The following is a 7,655-nucleotide window of genomic DNA, read 5'->3' as shown; positions in this document are numbered from 1 at the left end:
AGTGGGCAGGACAGCAGCGATGTCCTGCGGCGATTAGCTCTACCCCCTTTCTTTCTATTCTCCCTCAAGGTTTCGCCTTTTATTCTTTGATCTCTAGTCTCGTATCATCTTTACTCCAGCGATCGCTTGCTCAGATCAGCAGTCATCGACTCAAACAATTTCTTTCTATCCAGCTCCCCCTCTTACGGTTTTTCTGTGGTCTCCCCAGGTTTTCTCCTCTGTGTCGTCATCCCTTTGACAGTTGTTCAGGGTGCAGCCTCACACACGACACGTACACACACATACATGCACATAAAGACACACACGGGCGGTCGACTCCAGCAGAAGGAGGCTTTCCTTCTACTCTTGCTGACACGGTGGCTGTGGTACTTGCGCCCGTCAGCAATACGGCCAGTAGTCGTAGTAGTCGACACTGCTGCCTTAGCCCCAGCGAGCCGTTGTGCAGCTTCATAGTGTCGCGGTTAGGTGTCGATCTGCTGCTGCTGCTGCCGCTGGCTGCTATATGAGGAGAAGCGAGAGATAGAGAGAGTTGTTGAAGAAACGGCCAAACGTCACTAGCAGGTCACAGTCATAAATTGCAACCCTTATGAGACACTACCCCGTCGATGGTGTCGGCGGGTGCCAAACGGCCACTCCGTATCGCTCTGTTCGGGGCGTAGCAGTGTTCGTCTGGGGGACGCGAGTAGGAATCGTTGACGTGGTAGTGGGTGGACGCAGAAAGCTCTGTCAGCAGCTGCTGGCTCGGCGAGGCGAGCCAACAGAATCACTACGCCGTCCTGTGCAAAAGCTAAGGGGTGGACTTGGTGGGGGAAATCCGCCTCCTGTGGAGTTGACACCGCGACCTCGTTAACGGCTGCGACTGAGATAGATAGGGGTTAACAGAGATGAGATAGGAGACATGTGGTGCGACAGAAGACCGAAGGAGGTATGCAAAGATCATGCGACCGGCGAACCGGCTTAGGGTTGATTGCTTCTTCAACTTTTTGACCCTTGCCAAAACATGCTCAAGTGTTCGCTCAAAATCTACAATTTGCCCCATTGTCAGACAACATCCAATTACATAAAAATGATGTATTATTACCGGTCCTAGTGGTAAAAGGCAAAAAGGCGGTTGTATTTTGGCAGGAACTACTTGACCTTTTTGCAGAAAGATTGTGTAGAGTGCAATAACTAGTACATTGTTGATGTCAGAACGCGTGGTCCTATTAAGAGGGCCTCGAAAACAAATACTTACACAGGATGCACATGATGTAAATAAAAGCACATTAGTCTAGCTAATGAATTACTATAGTCTTTGTAGCTGCAGTACTCCGAGCGTTTTGAGTGTTGTCAAAAAAGCTTTCAATCCCATTACGGCTCGGAGATTGTGAGTCGTCCTCAGAACGTCCTGTTGGGTAAAAAACAAATGGGTCGTACAATATCTGTACTGTAATAGCTTTTTCAAGACACGTCTTTGTTGATACACCTGTAGTTGTAAAGATAATTTCATGCTACTTTAGATACATAATATATTAAAAATACACTAGATTTGAATAATTTCAATATATCATTGCATAACACCTGTGTACATGTGGCATATATGCTACCTAAATTCAAATTACTGCAGGCCTAGGCTGTCATACATAGGCAAGCCGCTTTCCAGTCTTGAGCCTTGGTAGTGGCCAGTGTTGTCGAAGCCGATAGAGATCGCAGCATGAATAGCTGAAGCATTACGAAACATTGGTTAACGACACTGGTTAATGAAGTGAACCGTTCGTACACACTTCGTTTATCATCGTTCAAAAAAAGTATTAATCAGCCCAGTCAGCAAGGAGTAGATCAACTTCAAGAAAAACAGGCCCATCGCGAACGCGTCAATCACCGTCGAGTGCGGAGCAGCCTCTGCAGGGAAACTGACCAGATTCTATCAATGTCAAGCGACAATAGAGACGTTAACGAAGGCAGTGTTATGTTATGCTGTCTGTCTATGTACCTACTACAGCTCTTCTGGTCAAGTGCAATGACGCCCTTTATCACGTCTAAGACAACGTCCACTTCGCTGTCTCCTAATTTCGAAAGCGCTAACTAAGATGTGTGCTACAGAGAAAGGCTCTTCCGTATTAGTCAGCTCTGTCTACAGTAATTTATCAGTTAATATGAGTTTTTTGGTCCCTGTGTGTATGCCAATGCGTACACGTCCGTCATTACGTACCCTCGGATCCGAAACGTATGACATGGTGCGCGTGTGTAACCCTACCAATGGCACCAGGCACGCCGTCACCAAGCCCGTGTTAAATATTGAGTCTGATGTTGCTGTCAGATAGATGGATGAGAAAATCGCGTTAGCTCCTTCTCTCGTGGTTTCTAATCACTGGTTTCTTAGTCGAGATTGACTCTATAGCGCCCTCTGTCTCTGCCCCCATTTTCTTTTTTCATACTGCGGGCATATTGCTCTTTCAACGACGAGCTCGACACGTAGAGCAGAATATTTGCTGTCTATATACCAACACGCACGCACGCCCGTATGCTTTCAGACAAACAGAGTTGGTCTACAGAACGCATATTCACACACTCACACGCACAAGCCCACTCAGACAGCAGATATGCATGCACGCACGCACGCAGGCACGCACGCGAATCTAACAATACACACATGATGAGTATATAGCTAGTATGGCAATGAATGCCGCCACTCTGTTAGTTAAATATGGGTGTCGTGGAAAGCCTTATGGCTCTTACAAGAAGAGGCCTCTGGATGCCTACATTCATCCGTGTAGCAGCTGCAGCACACCCTCGACGCCGTAGTTTCGCCTGCCGTTGTCGCTGTACAAAGCCAGCCGACCATCCGTTGGTGATATGGCTATAATTGTCAACATTCGAGAGTAGTGAGCGATAGTGGGCCTTGCTCGTCTTCCTACATAACAGACACAATAAAAGTAACTAGTATAAACTTCCGAAGAGTGTCGTCGACTTAATCGACCACGAAGCACAAACATAACGACAGACCGTTGGTGTTTGTCCTGCGCAGACATGCAAGGTCGGTAGTAAGTAACCACGTCCCCGATCTAGTGCTAGCTCCCTCCGCATCAGGAACGCCAGCTTTAGAGACGGAAAAAATACAAATGCGTCCTTTCTCAGGTGGCATAATGCACGTCTAATGATGGGGGCGTTCGATTGGCTCTAACTCTCACAATAATGACATTTATAATGGGACGACAGTCGTCCTATCCACAGACATCGACGATGATGAAACTCGTTGCTGGAGTAGCCTTTGCTTAGCTCGAATTCATCGTAAATTTAATAGTACGCTAAGGATAAATTAAAAGGCCACCATTCATTACAGTTGATACTACTAATCGACATGAAAGTTAGGAGGAACTTAAGCTATAGAAGTCAGGTTGGAAAAAAACAATTGAATTGCGAAATTTGTAACACAGTAGCTATAGCTATATTAAAAGTCATTTTATTGAAAGTGTGTGCCATAGGTCAGTTTTGCAAATACATGAATCAAGCTGGTTCTAAATGCTCAAGTGCTTTGTGGTACCGAAATTATGTCAGGTGCGCCTTTCTACAAAATAAAACTGAAAACGTCACATCAGATGCAATAGAATTGTTTATATTCAACAACAAATGCGGCCTAAATCTTAAATTCTCTTTAATGCAGGACACATCAGGTTACGAGAAATCGCCTTGCTTTGTCCCTTCAACCTTCCCTCTGTGGATCGCTTCTTTTTCGTCTTTGGTTTTCGGCGGTGCAATTAATGCAACAGGATCACGTCCATTCTTTCCCGTGTATTCTATTTGTGCCATATAATACGGGCCGCAGCGATGGCGGTGGTGCTCTCTGCGACTGCTACCTCTTTTCCCCTGTTAACCGTTCGCCTCTCTCTAATCAATGGGCGAGTTAGAGCGAAATATAAACGAAGTAAGAGTCTGCTCTTGCATACAACCCCAATTGTCATCCCCCATATGATCGTGTACAACCTATCCTCTCACACCTCGTCGTTGTTTTTGTTGTTGTCGTTGTCGGCCGTTCGATCAGGCTGGCTGTCCTCGTTTGCTCCTTGCTCGATAGATATGGACGAAGCGGTGAAGGCTACCGAGGAAAGAACGCCATACGGCCAAAGTAGACGAGTGAGGCAATGAGAATCGGTCGGTCTGTTTCTCGACCAAGCCACCGAACCGCTGGCTGAGCAAGCTGGCGACCAGCGGGCCAAGTCTGTCGAGGAGTTGTTGACATTCTGACTCAGTAATCTCATCAGCATGCTGCTCCCGTCATTCACCTTCCTCTCTCTCTTGCTCGCTAGCTATGAAGTAGAATAGCTAGCAGGGCATAAAAGCCGTGATAGCTAGTGATGCCCTGTAAGATGCCTAGAGTTGGTATCATATTCCTTCGCTCCGTTCGCTGTGTCTCACTCTGTCGTCGCTCGTCCTCTTTCCGGGTTACTACCCTGACTGTGGCATCAGCCATTACCCACTTGAGCAACTCATTCAGCAGGGGGAAAGGGACAAGCCCTCAACCCCCCCCCCCCCCCCGAAGCCTAGCAAGTCCACTCCCTAGCTCTCCGCGCCCTCAGCTCATGACGCTCCAACACCACACCAACAAAAGCCCATAAAGCTTGCAATAGGTACGATGGGCGCCATAGGGCAGCGAATCTGATGATGCGATGATCTGCGCTGATTTTGACACCTCTCACATTTCATTACCGATCGCAGAGCCACCAGCCTTCAACACCCTTCAGCACTACTTCATCGCCGTCTCTGCTGGTGCGCCTACTAGAGCAGGGCAACATTGCCTCCGTTGTATCGGCAAAGTGTGTAACCACATAGTGTTGAGCACTGCCAATCGAACAGCAACGACCCATCTGATCTCTATTCGCCAAAACAGACCGGGCGCGCTACACCCACACAGCATACTATTATTATGATCACAATGATCGTTATACCCATATAGGTATGCGTTTACGCTCACTCGCATGCACACATATTCAGCCAGACAATCATTAGACATGGCCCAGCAGAAGTTTATCACCAGCAACGTCGTGATCATGATATCGCAGTCACTATTGCCTGTGCCACCTATTCAAGTGTGCGAAATGCGCCCTAGCTTTCATCCATTTCTATCCCCCCCCCCTCCCCCCAACACTAGGCGGCCACTTGGCCAAATGATTAGCCCTTAGCTCCTCCCCTAATACTCTCCTATATACCCCCTTCTGTGAGACAAAACAGCCGCTAGCAGGGGGCTAGTAGCCGACTGGTGCCAGCTAGTCAAGCATCTTTAGGTTGGGTAAGAGATTTCTTCTCGCACACTTCAACGGATCGTTGAGTGGCCAAACTCTTTCCGCCCGCTCGAATCGTCTGCGTCAAACAACACTTTCCTACTCTAACAGAAGGCGCCATTTGCATGAGCTGCTTGCAAGATACACTCACCAAGCGTACTATAATACGTGAACCGTTTCTGCCCGAATCAGGGCCGTTCTGTCGCTTTAGGACCTGATTCAATCCTGTCCGTAAACGACGCTTGCTCTCTTCGTAGATTTCAAACCGGAAGCGGGCCGGAAATGCCAACGGTTCCACTATAAAGTGCACGACCGCTGGCACGTGGGCTAAGCACTTAAGATTTCTTTGTCCCTGCACTTCTGCAATATCCTAGCCCTACGAGCGTGCCCCTCGGTATTTAAAGCATGTGCCACTAAAGTTTAGGAGAGCGACAAAACTTAGGGAAAAACCTATCGCTATTTTATGATTTTTGTAGCTTGCGACCAATTAGATATTATAACCGGTACGAAACAAAGACAGATGAAAAAAAATCCAGCAAAATGTAGCTATGATATATTTCAATAGGTCCATCCGATCCCTAATCCCTGACCGGTCAACCAGTTCGAGTCAGCAGGATCTGGTTTGCTCTAGAATGAATTAACGCACTCAACATATATCATTGTGAGCCTTATTGGAGGACTACTCGATTGAGCGCACGCATCGATTAGTGCGAAGACAAGTATGGACTATATTTTCAAGTATCTTGCTTACAAGCGAAACGCCGATGTGAATCGAACTTGGACATTCAGTAAAGTTGGTTGCAACGTGAACTTGTCGCTCTTTAAGCCAACCGGATTCTAGGGTAAATTATCTTTCAAGTGCAATACCTAGACGAGATGCAACATTGGGTAAATGCAATCAACCTATCTAGCTTGACCTATTTGACAGTATTCTTAGGTAGCTGTCATGGAGAAAAAGGCGCATGAAGGCTTCGCTCGGCGCAGATAATCTTGTTTTGGCTTGCTAAGCTTGTTTTTAAAATTTTGTGGAGCGCGTAATTGAATACTTGCCATCAGCTCTCTGAGCACGGGGTTTTTAAAATCACTACAAATTTCGTTACAAATTCCATCCACTCTGTGTACCTTGTGACAGGACAATTTCGCAGGAAATCTCTCGACGGAGCGGTTTTATCTAAACGATAAGTATTATAAAGGTTCCAACCGCCTAACTTGAATGAATCACGAATTGTACCGGTCGATTTCAGAATTCATTAATATGCAGGATCCGGATCAGCTTATACATTCACCAGCTCATTGTTGGCATTTTCAATGATTGAAATGCTGATGAATAGATTGAGCCCTATGGATCTTTAGGAGATTCTTACACGTGCGTCTAATTGCTTCGATCTGTGTCTCAGCTATGCACATTGCTGAAATTCTGAAGCCAGTTGCTGGTACCTCTTAGAGGTTCACATGACGCTGATGATGACATCGGACGTCAAGTCCAACAATTGTATTACATGTGATATTTACTATCTCTGCGTCTAACTGCAAAAGCTCTTATTCTTCGAAGCAATGAAATTCCTCAAGCGATCGCAGAGAAGTACGAACGCTTACGGCCTGCTCCCCCGGTGTCCCACCTCCGCCCAACCCTGGACGTTTTCCGGCGTCCGCTGACTGGATCCTGCGGTGAGTTCTGCTGCGCTTAGTCTCAGTGCGCTCCACTCTTTTCATTCTCGCCTCGTTTTCGGACCCACAACTCCGCAACAATTCTTTGGCAATCGACACCGACGCCTTCTGCCCCACCATTGCCTGCTTCACCACGCCAGCATCATCTCCACCACCAACACTACCATCCACTTTCCAAGTCCTCCGGCGGCGGCGGATGCGGCGACTCTACCCCCTACCGCGCTTCTGTTGCCTTCAGTTCGCCTCCGTCACCCACTGTGTCAAACGTCATCGGGCGGTCGAACGTCGATTCCCTTCCAATGTCTTGTTGCCTACCCGTTCCTTTGGCCTCGCTTCTTGGCCACGCTCGAACACTGAGCAGCACAAAAGGAAAAAAACAAAATCCCACAATTGACGCCTCCTTCTTCCTTTTCGTCTTCGTTTGTTTTCCCTTCCAGCCCCCTAACCCCCGTACACTTCTCGTTCGAGGAGTTGTCGTCACTGGCGCTTACCGCGGTCTTCCCTTTCCCTCCTCAGCGTTTTTGCTCCGGCATCTCTAAATATTTTTTGTGGCGCTTGCCTTGTTCGACTGTTCTTCGTGTGGCAGCGTCTTGATATCCCGTTGCTTCCTCTCGCCCCCTTTGCCGTGCAAAGCCCCGATTTTTCCCATCGAATCGTCGTTGGCCTGTTTTCCTTGCACAATTGTCATTTGGAATCCCGTATGAGTGTGTGTGGTACCGGGGGTCTGCT

Source organism: Varroa destructor, unplaced genomic scaffold (genome assembly GCF_002443255.2).
Source record: "Varroa destructor unplaced genomic scaffold, Vdes_3.0 BEIS01000005.1, whole genome shotgun sequence".
Classification (NCBI taxonomy): domain Eukaryota; kingdom Metazoa; phylum Arthropoda; class Arachnida; order Mesostigmata; family Varroidae; genus Varroa; species Varroa destructor.
This window is presented reverse-complemented; position numbering follows the sequence as displayed.